At 35.5% G+C, this 13,212-nt stretch overlaps 1 protein-coding gene across 3 annotated transcripts in view; it reads left to right on the top strand.

Moving 5' to 3' along the window:
- The window catches only part of SLC23A2 (solute carrier family 23 member 2), a 363,505-nt gene that overhangs the window by 119,041 nt on the left and 231,252 nt on the right, over positions 1-13,212 (top strand). Inside the window, exon 1 of one of the 3 annotated variants that reach the window (XM_053718195.1) lies at positions 2,322-2,420. The exons of the other annotated variants lie outside the window; for them this stretch is intronic. The gene's annotated coding sequence lies outside the window, so the exon portion shown is untranslated. Of the gene's footprint in view, positions 1-2,321; positions 2,421-13,212 lie in introns of those variants that run through there. 3 annotated transcript variants of the gene reach the window in all.

The following is a 13,212-nucleotide window of genomic DNA, read 5'->3' as shown; positions in this document are numbered from 1 at the left end:
GTAATGAGATCTGATTATACCTACAAGCTCAACCTATTTTATTAGGCTGTGGCTTCAAAACACAAAATCAGAGCTTTAATATACAGAAATAAACCTTAAAAAGCTCATTTTCATACATTTTTTACCCTGCAACTGGTAAAAAAAGCAATTGTAAACACATTAAGGGAAAAACTATTTTACAGTATACTGTCCCTTTAAATAATAGAAGTAAATTGGAAAGTTGTTTGAAATTGTATTCTCTATCAGAATCATGAAATAAATTTTTGGGGTTTCATGTATTTTATTTTTGTATGCACTAATCTAGCCATCTTGTCTGCTGTTATCTCACCTTCCCTGTGAACAAAAGTCTTACATTATACAGGCCCCACATTACTATTTTACATCCCAAGCAAATTATTGATAAGGACTAACATTATCTTCATACACTGGATGTAATCATTCTCTCATGTACATATAGCCATTATTTAAATTAGAAAAAGTGACTTGTAAGATCTTTTAAAAGCTTGCGGTAACCAAACCTATATTTTATGATTCTGTTGGTATGTTAAAGGGACATTTTAGTACAAAAATAAAATGATCTAATTTTATTAGTGTGGTGTTTGTGTTCTAATTGTGTTTAATCTGTGCAATGGGTTTAAAGGGGCAGTCTACAATAGAATATTTATTGTTTTAAAAGATAGATCATCCCTTTATTACCCATTCCCCAGTTTTGCATAACCAACACAGTTATATTAATATACTTTTTACCTCTATGATTACCTTGTATCTGAGCATCTTCTGACAGCCCCCTGATCACATGACATGTATTTATTATCTATTGACTTGCAGCCATTTAGTATTGTTTTGTGCTAACTCTTAAATAACTCCCTGTGCTTGAACACAGTGTTATCTATATAGCCCACAGCCTCTTGTTGTGGAAAGTAATTTGAAAAGCATGTGATAAGGGCTTAGAAATTAGCATATGAGCCTACCTAGGTTTAGTTTCAACTAAGAATATCAAGAAAACAAAGCAAATTTGATGATAAAAGCAAGTTGGAAAGTTGATTAAAATTACAAGTCCTATCTGAATAATGAAAGTTTTTTTGACTAGACTGTCCCTTTAAAACACCACAGAAGTCCCACTTGTAACCCGCAATTTCAGCAGGACATGGCTGTTGAGCCAATCATTTGGACTCAACGGCTATGTCCTGTCTTGTATAGGGGCTAAACATATAGATAATTAGTGCAAAAAATAAAATGATCTAGCACCCTGGTATATCCCTTTTTAATATCTATCATAAAAGTTTTATAAAAAAGATTGTTTTTACAAATAAGAGTTGGAAGTACTATTTACAAACCTTTGTAAAAAAATGTCTTGGGGAAAAAACCTGAGAGGTTGAACCTAAGACTCTAAGGTTGACTATTTTTTAAAAATATTTTAGAGATTGATATAAAATTGTAGACGTTTGAGCAATCTTGTATTGCCAAGATATGGGGTTTCCAAAATGCTCCCTTGGTGTTTCAGATTGGGTTTGATTAATAATACTGTATAAAGGATTATTTTCTGTCAAAGTGAAATGTAGGTAATCCAGTGTTACCAGCTGGGTGGCATTATACAGTAGCATGTTGGGCAGTGTAATACTTTGCAATATTATAACATTTTCTAATTATAAATGTTAGTTAAGGTATCGAAAGCACGCAAAATGCATAATTTAACATAAATTAATGATAATCTGTGCAACAAACATTGAGAAAAAATATTAGCTAATTTTAGCTTAAAATTGTCTTAACTTTAGCTTGGTGGTCATCAAATTGGTCCTGGGGTACCATTCTTATATTCTTATTCATAAATTACTTTACATATTTCATTGTTTACTTACTAGTTCTTAATTTATGGACATGGTAATATTGCTGGAGGTGATGTGGAATAACCCTATTTTTTTATATTTTATTTATAATTACATTTCTTAAAGCATTGGCCAATTAATGTGCGACTAAAATGTCCTATGAGGTTGCTATAAGAAATATATATATATATTTATTACATTTTCAATAATAAAAATAAGTTTTATTTTTAATTTTGTTTTCACTCAAGAAAAGCTTAGTTTCCTCAGGGGGAAAAAAGTCAAGTGTTTGTCAGAAAAACAATAATGCCCACATTTAGTATATTAAATAATATTTTATAAGTGAATTACAGGAACAACTTTTAAGAGTTTAATTGATTCCTCTTTAACTGGAAAGATGATGCGACGGCAGAGCTTAATTTAGCCCACTAGGTGGCACTCCCCTGTCTGAGTTGGCTTTTTCCGCAACGACGTTACTAAACATTAAATTTCAGCCTTATACAATACAAGACATGCAGGAGGAGACTGCAGACCGAGATAGAAAGATCTACAAAGAAGACACACGTGCTGGTACGGAGCAACAATATTGCCTGTGAGGTGAGAGTTAAAGCCGTGTATCAGGCTTCCTAGACCTGAAACCACCTAGCCAGTAATTAATCAGTCTTGTTATATAATACCCCAATCAGAGAATCTTCATAGCTTTAAACATTATTCCCTTATTGTTTTTCTTATTCTTCCTTTTTTTTTTCTAAAGAAATGCAGTGCCAACACAGTAAGACTGCACAGTAAGACACTTGTTCTTTAATGCACACAGTTGAATTGGATAAAAAAAAAATTCTGTTGCTGCTCATTGAATTAGTGTTCCGACTTTATTTTGTAGCTGTGTAGCTAAATATAGCTGCTTTTGTATAACTGTAACATTAGCAACCTACATGTTATACAAGTTTTCAGTTCAAGGGAACGTGAACAAGGGGTGGTAAAGGACATTTCAGCTGATAAAATAGAAGGTAATTCTGTTTTAATGGAATTTACCATCCAGTGCAGTGATCTTCAGATAGTGATGTGCATTCATAAGAATTCAAAGAATGTTTAAGTGGGAAAAATTGATCCAATGTATATACCAGTGAACTGACTCACTATGTTTTGGAAATGTCACTCATACTTTAGTGAATGAACTTCATGGGTTAACATTAAGGATATTTTTCCTTCTCTTTCAAATTAGTGAATCTGTGAGACAATGTGGCTTAATAAAAGGGACATTAAATATAAAATCCCCCATAAATTGTCTAAAGGGACAGTAAAGTACAGAGTATACAATTTTAAACAACCTTCCAATTAAACTTCTGCTTTGTTCTTTTGGTATCCTTTGTTGAAGGAAAAACCTAAGTAGGGTCATAGGACATTAGGAATGTGCACATGTCTTTAGCATTCTGTGGTGGCAGTGTTTGTAACCATGTTTATAGCAATGTTATACACTGTTGCAAACTCTGAAAAAAATGATAATGATAATAGAAGTAAATTGGAAAGTTTTTAAAATTCCATGCACTGAATCATGAAAGATGGTCAATATTTGGTGCAGTTTGTAGCCTGTCTGTGTAGCTGTTATTTAGTCAGATGCAGTTTCCAGGTCTGTGCTGCATCACTTGTGTATTTAAATTTACTGCAGAATAAACATGGTCATTTGACAGCTTAAAAAAATAAAATGCATTGTCATGCAGGATGTGTTGTGATTAAGAAACCTATATGATTTTAATCTTTTAAGGAGTTCAGACTTGTAAATATATTATTCATGGTTTATATGGAAAATGTAACTGTTTCTTCTTTATAGGATCTTTGTTTAAAAAAAATGAGTTTGGCTCTGTGAAGCTATAGTATACAAATATGTCCATCATGAAGGCATAGAAATAATATAGGTAAGCACTAAAACAGGAAATGTGTGCAGTGATTTTATTAAAAAAAAGCTAATCAGTTCCTGGAATAATACTCTCGCTAAATCCTTAAAGGGACAGTGAAGTCAAAATTAAAGGGACAGTGAAGTCAAAATTAAAGGGACAGTCTACACCAGAATTGTTATTGTTTTAAAAGCTAGATAATCCCTTTATTACCCATTTTCCAGTTTTGCATAACCAACACAGTTATAATAATATACTTTTAACCTCTGTGATTATCTTGTATCTAAGCCTCTGCAAACTGCCCCTTTTTCAGTTCTTTTGACAGACATGCAGTCTAGCCAATCAGTGCCAACTCCCAGATTACTTCACGTGCACGAGCACAGTGTTATCTATATGAAATATGTGAACTAACACCATCTAGTGGTGAAAAACTGTTAAAATACAATCTGAAAGAGGTGGGCTTCAAGGTATAAGAAATTAGCATATGAACCTCCTAGGTTAAGCTTTCAACTAATACCAAGAGAACAAAGCAAAATTGGTGATAAAAGTAAATTGGAAAATTGTTTAAAATTACATGCTGTATTTGAATCATGAAAGTTTATTTTGGCCTAGACTGTCCCTTTAAATAGTAAAACAAGGTAGGCTCATAAGAGTGTCCACGTGTCTATTAATCTATGGCGGCAGTGTTTTGCAACATTGTATAACAAAGCTACAAATAATTTTGCAAATCACTGCTGCCATAGAGTTCTAAAGACCCTTTCACACTCGTAAGCTCTTATGAGCCTACCTAGTTTTACTCTTCAATAAAATATACCAAGAGAATGAAGCAAATTTGATAACAGAAGTAAATTGGAAAGTTATTTATAATTGCATGCTCTATCTGAATCATGGAAGTTTTTGACTTTACTGTCCCTTTAATAGTTAAATAATTTTATCATTTTTAAAAAAAGATTCCTAATTTTTCCTACTCTGTAATTTATCAGCGCTATTTTACGCAGTTGCCTAGAACACATTGGTGGCAGTGGTCAATTTGGATGTGATTTTCTTTTATTGCTATTTTTTTAGTAGCCTGGTACAAAAGGGTATATCGTGAGTAAATACTGTGATGGACTGCCTGGTACCCCGAATGAGTACCTCCGTCAGAACACTTCCCTTGTCCTGGACATCCCTTTATCCAGAGCAATAGCTCCTGGTATCTCCCTTTGACCGCAGTCTAAAGTTATGCAGGGGAACAGAACTGAGACAACACTAAGTTTTCTGAACACAAAAATGAACACTTTTTATTTGAAGGGAGCACACGGATTTATGCACCCTGGCATTCCAGATTTACAGAGCTTTAGGTTACATAGGGAATTGGTTAAAAAGTAAAGCAAACATATGAACAATACATCAAACCTTTAACAATTGTCTATTCACAGGTAAAACAGATTAACATATCAAGTTAATTAACTTGGGAAGAAAGTTTACTCAGACAATCTGATGTTGGGCAGTCTAGTTAACATAATCACACAGGAACACAATCCGTTTACCCAGACAGACTACTGAGACACAATCAGATCAGAAACGTAAATAAAATACATCTTATTACAGAATATAAGAACAGCTCTTATTAACTATTAAGTCCTTTATGCCCACTTGGTTTATAGAGTTACAATTGCTCCCACAAGGGGCACTCACACCCTGTACACATCCTGTATTTATGGATACAGGGTGACATGGACATAAGACAGAGTTATGAAAGTACATGGGGTGTCCAGTATATAAAATTCCACATTTCCATGCAGTCTCTGGTTATCCTTAAAGGGACATTAAACCCAATTTGTTTTTCTTTCATGATCCAGACAGAAAATACCATTTTAAACAACATTCCAATTTACTTCTATTATCTAATTTGTTTCATTCTTTAGATATTCTTTGTGGAAGAAATGGCAATGCACATGGGTGAGCCAATCACACTAGGCATTTATGTGCTGCCACCAATCAGCAGCTACTGAGCCCATCTAGATATGCTTTTCAGAAAAGTATATCAAGAGAATGAAGCAAATTAGATAATAGAAGTAAATTGGAATGTTGTTTAAAATTATATTTTCTATCTGAATCATGAAAGAAAAAATGTGGGTTTAATGTCCCTTTAAGCCCATATACCTCCAGCCCAAAGAATGTTCCATAAAAGGCCCTCAGATCTTGGTGACTCACGTTACAGATACTATCTTTGCATCCATACAATGATATTATTTCTAGAAGCAAACAATTTCAAATTGTTGCTTTTTATACACCTAGAAAGTTTGATCCCAAAGGTAGAAGTTTGGAATGCATTTTCCATAAATTTCTCTGCAAATAGGTTAAATAGACATTCTAAATAATAATGATATGCAGGGCCAGTCAGGAGTGGAATATGGGTATAACCTCAAATCACCTGCGTATCCTGCTTAGGACTGGTATGGGAGCAGAACTGGTGTAAAAGTTTAGCTATGTGTTTAACATATTTGGCGGGCGGGCGGGAAACCGGTAGCTTTAACAAGCATTTGTGCTAACAAATTAGAGTATTAAATTATTACATTAGAACAGAGCTAATCAAATCCATGATTTTTACCCCTGGCTCGTAACTCTGGGTTATTTTCCATATATCTGTATACCACTGTCTGGCTCCTAAATATTAAAGGACCCATTCAACTTGACATTTTAACAACACATACAATGTTTCATTAATGCAAGTGAAACATTGTTATGCAGCCTTTTATTGTAAAATACATCTAAAAATGTTTGTTTCACTTTCTCCCAGGGAGGCGTGGGTTACTGCTTTAAAGGGACAGTATACACCAATTTTCATTTAACTGTATGTAATAGAAAGTACTATAAAGAATAATATGCACAGATGCTGATATACAAATCCAGTATAAAACCTTTTAAAAACTTACTTATAAGCTCCCAGTTTAGTACTGTTGATGAGGTTAGGCTGGGGACACCCATTGAAAGGGACTGAGAGCAGACCCTCCCTCTCCCCTGCATATTAAAAGACCCATTATACAACAGAAGCAATCTGAGGTCTGTATACATCAGTATACATGTAAAACTTTGGGGCTTGGTTAGGAGTTTGAAAATCAGCACAATGTTATTTAAAAATAAGCAAAGCTATACAATTTTTTTCAAACCCCCCCCCCCCCCCCCCACCATATGGGCTATATAAATGGATCATCTACAAAACTTCTATGAAAAGAAAAATATAGTGTACAATGTCCCTTTAAAGGGACAGACAACACCAGAATTGTTGATGTTTTAAAAGATAATCCCTTTATTACCCATTCCCCCAGTTTTGCATAACTAACAGTTATATTAATATACTTTTTTACTTCTGTGATTAACTTGTATTTAAGCATCTTCTGACAGTCCCCTGATCACATGACATTTTATTTATTATCTATTGACTTTCATTTTAGCCAATTAGTGCAGTGTCTGCCACAATCCACAGGTGTGATGACAATGTTATCTATATGGTTTACATGAACTAGCTCTCCCTTGTTGTGAAAAGCAAATAAAACCGCATGTGATAAGAGGCGGCCTTCAAGGGCTTAGAAATTCATATGAACCTTCTAGGTTTAGTTTTCAACTAAGAATACCAAAAGAAAACAGCAAAATTGGTGATAAAAATAAACTGGAAAGTTGTTTAAAATTACATGCCCTGTTTGAAACATGAAAGTTTTTTTTTGGACTTGACTGTCCCTTTAATGCAATTTATGCACGCTTTTGTTTACTTTCCCTCCCTCCCTAAGCTTCTATGGTGTTGAATGCTTTTAAAAGGTGGGCTATAAGTTTTACTTCAACAATCATATTGGGCAAATCATTCTTTGCAATACTAACCAAGTTTAATCAGTGCTAAAGTTCAAGGGAGTACAAGAGTGCAGGCTACCCCAGTCTGTACATGTGCAAACAGAGTTTGTGATATAGCTGAATATTAGTTTGTGATTGGTTAGTAGGGGTTCTTTTGTTCTGAGGAACAGGGAAATCAGTAAAAAGAATAAACATAAAACAATATACTCATACTAATTTGACAAAATAAAGCTGCAGTTTTCAATGCAAAATCATTCTTATATATGAAGGTTTATATTCATGTAGTTTAAAATTTGTGTCTATAGTGTCCCTTTAAATTAAAAAGTCAAAAATAAACTTTCATGATTCAGATAGAGCAAGCAATTTTAAACAACTTTCCAATTTACTTTATTTAAACGTGCAGTCTTTTTATATTTACACTTTTTTTTTTTTTAGTCACCAGCTTATACTGAGCATGTGCAAGGATGTTTTGTTGTTTTTTTGCAATATAGAAACATGAGAAGAAGAAAGTTTTTTTTTTTTTTTTTAAAAACTATGTAATTTGCTGCATTATTACAGACATGAAAGGCATAACAAGTTGTTACAATTAACACATTGTGCATCATCTAACGTTGCATGGGGTAGATGGTGGGAGAGTCCAACCTTGGCAGTAATCGTCTGATAGTCATAGTAAACTTTAGTGTTCAAATAAACAAGTGAACACCCAACAATAGAATTAAGACATATAAGGTGTTATCAAGCAATTTACTTTGCATATCTGATGATCATTTACAAATATTTGAATATGTTTGTAACTATGTATGAGAGGGGTGGATGGGGATGAGAGGATGGACATCTTATGACTTGTGGTATAGGTGTGTGGCAAGGAGAGAATGGGGAAGAAGAAAAAAAAAAGTTGCCACACAATGAGTATGTAGTATTATTATAGAAGGTACTAAGTGTATAATCACAGTATGTCATAGAGAGAGTGAATAGTCTATTGTGAAGCCAGAGAAGCTACATAGTATAGGGTTTAGTGTTGGGATTTGGCTTTGGTTTGGAACCCATTAAGGGTGTTGCCACCGCTTCATGCATCTAGCATCATTTCATGCTGTTCGACTGTCATTTTTGAGGTAGTAGTGTCTTTCAAATTGGAGAACAAGTTGTGACGAATTCAACCTTTTCAAAGTCACAATAGAGAGGTGTGGGCCTGAAGGGGTTAATAGCACACAGCTCTGGTTCCCTTAACCTTGTAACTCTACAAAGGACCTTAAAAGGGACACCACATGAATTCCCAAATCCTGTCCACACCACCTGAATATAACACAAGTCACTGCCACCACCAAGACTCTAAAGGGTCATCTTGGGACCCCCCAATAACTCACACAATTTAACAATTAGATAAGGTGCCTTTTACCTTGTCGCAGCAGAGTGTGAATTCAGATATTAGAGCCCAAAGACAGAATGAGATTTTCTATGTGTTTAATAACAAAAATATCAATACAGGTTACACAGTGCCAAATTATAAAGACATTCAAAATAACATATGTGCAAAGTTACAATTCTTTAAAATAAAATTTGGACAGAATATAACACAATACCATACACTTATTACCAAAGTTCCAGTGGTCTGTATATGGGAGAACTTCCTTCCATGATGTTTCTTGGGTCCCAAAAGTTCCAGTTACATCAAGTTAAACTTTCAGATTCTCTTTGTCTTGTCAAAAACCCCACCCTTGTGATAATTTACGACGAGCTAACCATACACAGCTAGCCGTGGCTCACAGTAGCAGTCTCCAAGAGGAGGGGGGTCTTAGATCACATCATTCCTGAGCACACAAAAAACAAGCAGTTCACATTAACCCTGGCCATGCTGAGATCACAATACCACCTTTGCTGGGTAGCCAATCCAGGTATCAACTACTCCACATGATTGTATCATGACACAAGTTCCATCTGAATTTGCCACTCTGCCAGAGAGGGAACCTTGGTGGATTTCCAGTTTCTGCGAATTAGTGTTTTTGCGCTGTTAATCATAATGAGAAGTAGCTTGTGTTTAGCTCTGAGTTTTAGTTTAGGGTGGCTTGCATATAGCTGGACCTTGGGATCCTTGGGTACAATTACTTTTAGTATGTCACACGTGTGCTATTATCTCTGACCAAAATTGAGTGATATTAGGGCAATCCCACCAAATGTGTAACCTGTTGCCATAGCCCGCACAGCCCCTCCAGCATTTACCCGTGGTTGCGGGGTCAATCGTTTTTTGCCTAGTTGGAGTAAGATTTCATCATGTGAGCAATTTATAGTTAGTTTTTTGAACTTGTGCTGAGATGGAGGCTGTTTTAGTAGTTTATAAATATGGAATTCCAATCCTTTAAAGATAATTCCATCTCTAGCTCCCTTCTCCAAGCCGTGGTTTGAGGATAGGAGGTGTTAATCTGGTGATGAGAGTATAAGGGGTCTGTTGTAATAAGTATAGTTTTTCAAAATCTGTTTGGTGCCTAAGTAAAGATTTTTTTGTGTTTGTAGGAGTCAATATTGTGTTGTATCTGCGCGTGGGATATCCATGTGAGTGGCGTCTCGGGGTCTGAGTTCTGAATATCGCCAAGACTCTGCAGTTTGTTTTGATAGGTTATGTGGAATATTACTCTGTGTTTGATGTGAAAGCCCTCTTGAAGGTTTGTCTTTATGTGTAGGGAAAGGGCAGGGTTCTCTCGATATGGGGTCATGGGTGAGATCAATGTAGAGATGGAAGAGGAGGTGTGAATTATCTTATCCCATACATTGAAAAATTATTTCAGTACTGGGTACAGTTCAGTTAATGTTGGTCTGTTGAGCTCCACAGATTTTTACTGCTAGGATCTTAATGGGAAGTGCAGCGTATGGGTGTCAGAGGGCAGCCCTGTCTAGTCCCGTTAGTTACTGAGAAACTCTCGGATAGGAGGCCATTCACTTTTACCTTCTCAGATGGTTTGAAGTGTAATGTGAATATTAGGTTGATGAACCTGTAGCTAGATTTCATTTTTGATAGTGGGCCTTATAAAGTGCCTATCCACTCTATAGAATGCCTTTTCTGCATCCGTGGAGATCAGCGACAAGGGGATGCGGTTGTTTTGTGCATAAGAAATAAGTTGTTCGGACCTTGAGTGTGGTCTCTTGCCTCTCTACCTGGGATGAAGCCTACTCAGTCGGAATTAATGAGTTTAGGGAGAACACTGTGTGTAGTGAATATTTTTATTTCAATGTTAATCAATGAGATTGGCCGGAAATTTTTTGGTCGATTTGGTGTCTTGTCCGGTTTAGGTAAAACTGTGATATGGGCCACTAGCATGCTAGCTGGGATTTCTCCATTATCTAATAGTGTGTTGTATAAATTGTATAAAACAGATGTGCAAGAAGGAATGGGGTGAATAATTTATAATACCTTTTATTACTAAACCACCTGGGCCTGGACTCTTACCATTCGGCATGTATTTTATAGTTTTTATGATTTCTTCTTTTGTTATGGTAGAGTCCAGATGTTTAGTATCGTCAGGGTTCAACAATGGAATCCTAATAGCTGAAAGGTAGCGTTCTAGGATTTTATTTTCCGTGTCAGAGTCTGGGGGGAGTGATCTAAGTTGAGGTTGTAGAGAGAGGAGTAGTAGCTTCTAAAGGTTTCTGCTATCGCTATACTGTCTTTGTGGGATGTCTTAACTGCAACCCAAACACAAGGTTATAGGGGGCGCTGCAACTAACAATTATACAATTATATAGAAACAATGATAATTTGTAAAGGAACAGATTCAGTAGGCACACTTTAACCCTTCGATAAACATAGCACAGTCCCCAAAATCCAGCGATCAAATGCCACAGGAGTGAAAGTTCATCCACAGGGTTAGACAGGCTGCACTTCTTCTCTTCACACGAATAGTGGGACAAATCTATATATTCAAGCAAGCAAAAGAGAGAAGCCTCATGTGCGTATTAATCAGTGGTCAACAAGGTGGATATAGTATGTGCAACAAGGGGTACTCAAATTTGATTAGAGCACCCTTATGTGCTGGTAGTCGCAAGCGGATAGATTCAGGTGTATCAGCTCACCCATTTCCAGGCACTGTCACAGGAATCCTCCAAGGGCTCCAAATATACTTGTCTCTGTATATAAGAGGCTTGTATACACTGCTTGTTAAAACAGAGGCTTTATTAAAATCAAAACAGTGTATAAAAATAAGGGGCATATGAATGCTCCCCCAAATTATGCAACGCGTTTCTCAGCACAGTATTCAGTGTTTGGTCATTTTATTGGCTGTTTTATATCTGTCCCTAATTATCCTCAGCAGAAGAGAAGGACAAGGGGAAACCTAGGTTCCAATAAGGAGGGGCCCATTACTTTATAAAGTACTTTATAGAAACGAAAACTTAAATAATATAATAGTAATATTTAAAAAAAATGCATCTACATACTATTCTCATGCTAATCTTTGATATAAATGTATCATCATCACCATCATCTAGCAGTTACTCACCGTTGTATAGCTCGTTAAAGGGACCTTAACATCATTTTTCAGATCTATGCATAGCATCCAGCTACAAATAAAAGGGTGAGCTGTGACTTTATATGTTAAAGGGACAATCTATTAAAAATTTAAACTTTCATGATTCAGATAGGACATGCAATTTTTAAACAACGTTCCAATTTACTTTTATCGTCAAATTTGTTTTGTTCTCTCTGTATTCTTTTTTGAAAGCTAAACTTAGGTAGACTCATATGCTAATTTCTAAGCCCTTGAAGGCCGCCTCTTATCTCAGTTCATTTTGACAGTTTCACAGCTAGACAGTTAGTTTGTGTGCCATATAGATAAACATTGTGCTCACTCCTGTGGAGATATTTTTGAGCATTGATTGGCTAAAATGCAAATCTGTCAAAATAACTGAGATAAGGGGGCAGTCTGCAGAGGCATAGATACAAGGTAATCACAGAGGTAAAAGTACATTAATATAACTGTTGGTTATTCAAAACTGGGGAATGCCTAATAAAGGGATTATCTATCTTTTTAAACAAGAACAATTCTGGAGTAAACTGTCCCTGTAAGCAGTTTTTGCATCCTTGACTCTTAAGTTTTTTTGTTTTTGTGGAAATCAAAAAAGTTTTGCTGAGCACATCTGTTCTAAGCAGCGTGTTATTACGCAACACCATTGTCATGCTGCTATATTTGCATGTAAAGCTCTGCACACGCATACAAGCTTACATAAGCAAACATCATTGTAGAGTAATTTGCCTCAGGGCTTCTGGCAATGCGAAGGTTGAAATCTGATGTTTTCTCTGCTTGTCAAGTTCATCATAAAAATGTAGACAAGTGCAAGGGTAACACGCTGCTTCTAAAAAGGTTAAACCCGCCGTTTCCCCTTGAATAGTCGAACATAACTTGGCTGACCATATTGCTGCTTTAAAAAGGGACACACATGAAAAATACATATGTCAGGGCTGTTTTCAGGGCTGTTTAAAGAAATGTTTTGTATAAGAACCCTGACATATGTATTATTCATGTGTCCTTTTTTAAAGCGGCAATATGGTCACCCTAAACATAACTAAATGTGTGAGTTGTATATACATTTATGTAGTGGCAGATACAACAGTTTACATATAATATCTCCATTATTTTTTTTTAAAATTACATTGATGTATTGCCTACAAAATTGAATTCTGT

This window comes from Bombina bombina, chromosome 6, assembly GCF_027579735.1.
Source record: "Bombina bombina isolate aBomBom1 chromosome 6, aBomBom1.pri, whole genome shotgun sequence".
NCBI lineage: Eukaryota > Metazoa > Chordata > Amphibia > Anura > Bombinatoridae > Bombina > Bombina bombina.
This window is presented reverse-complemented; position numbering and strand designations above follow the sequence as displayed.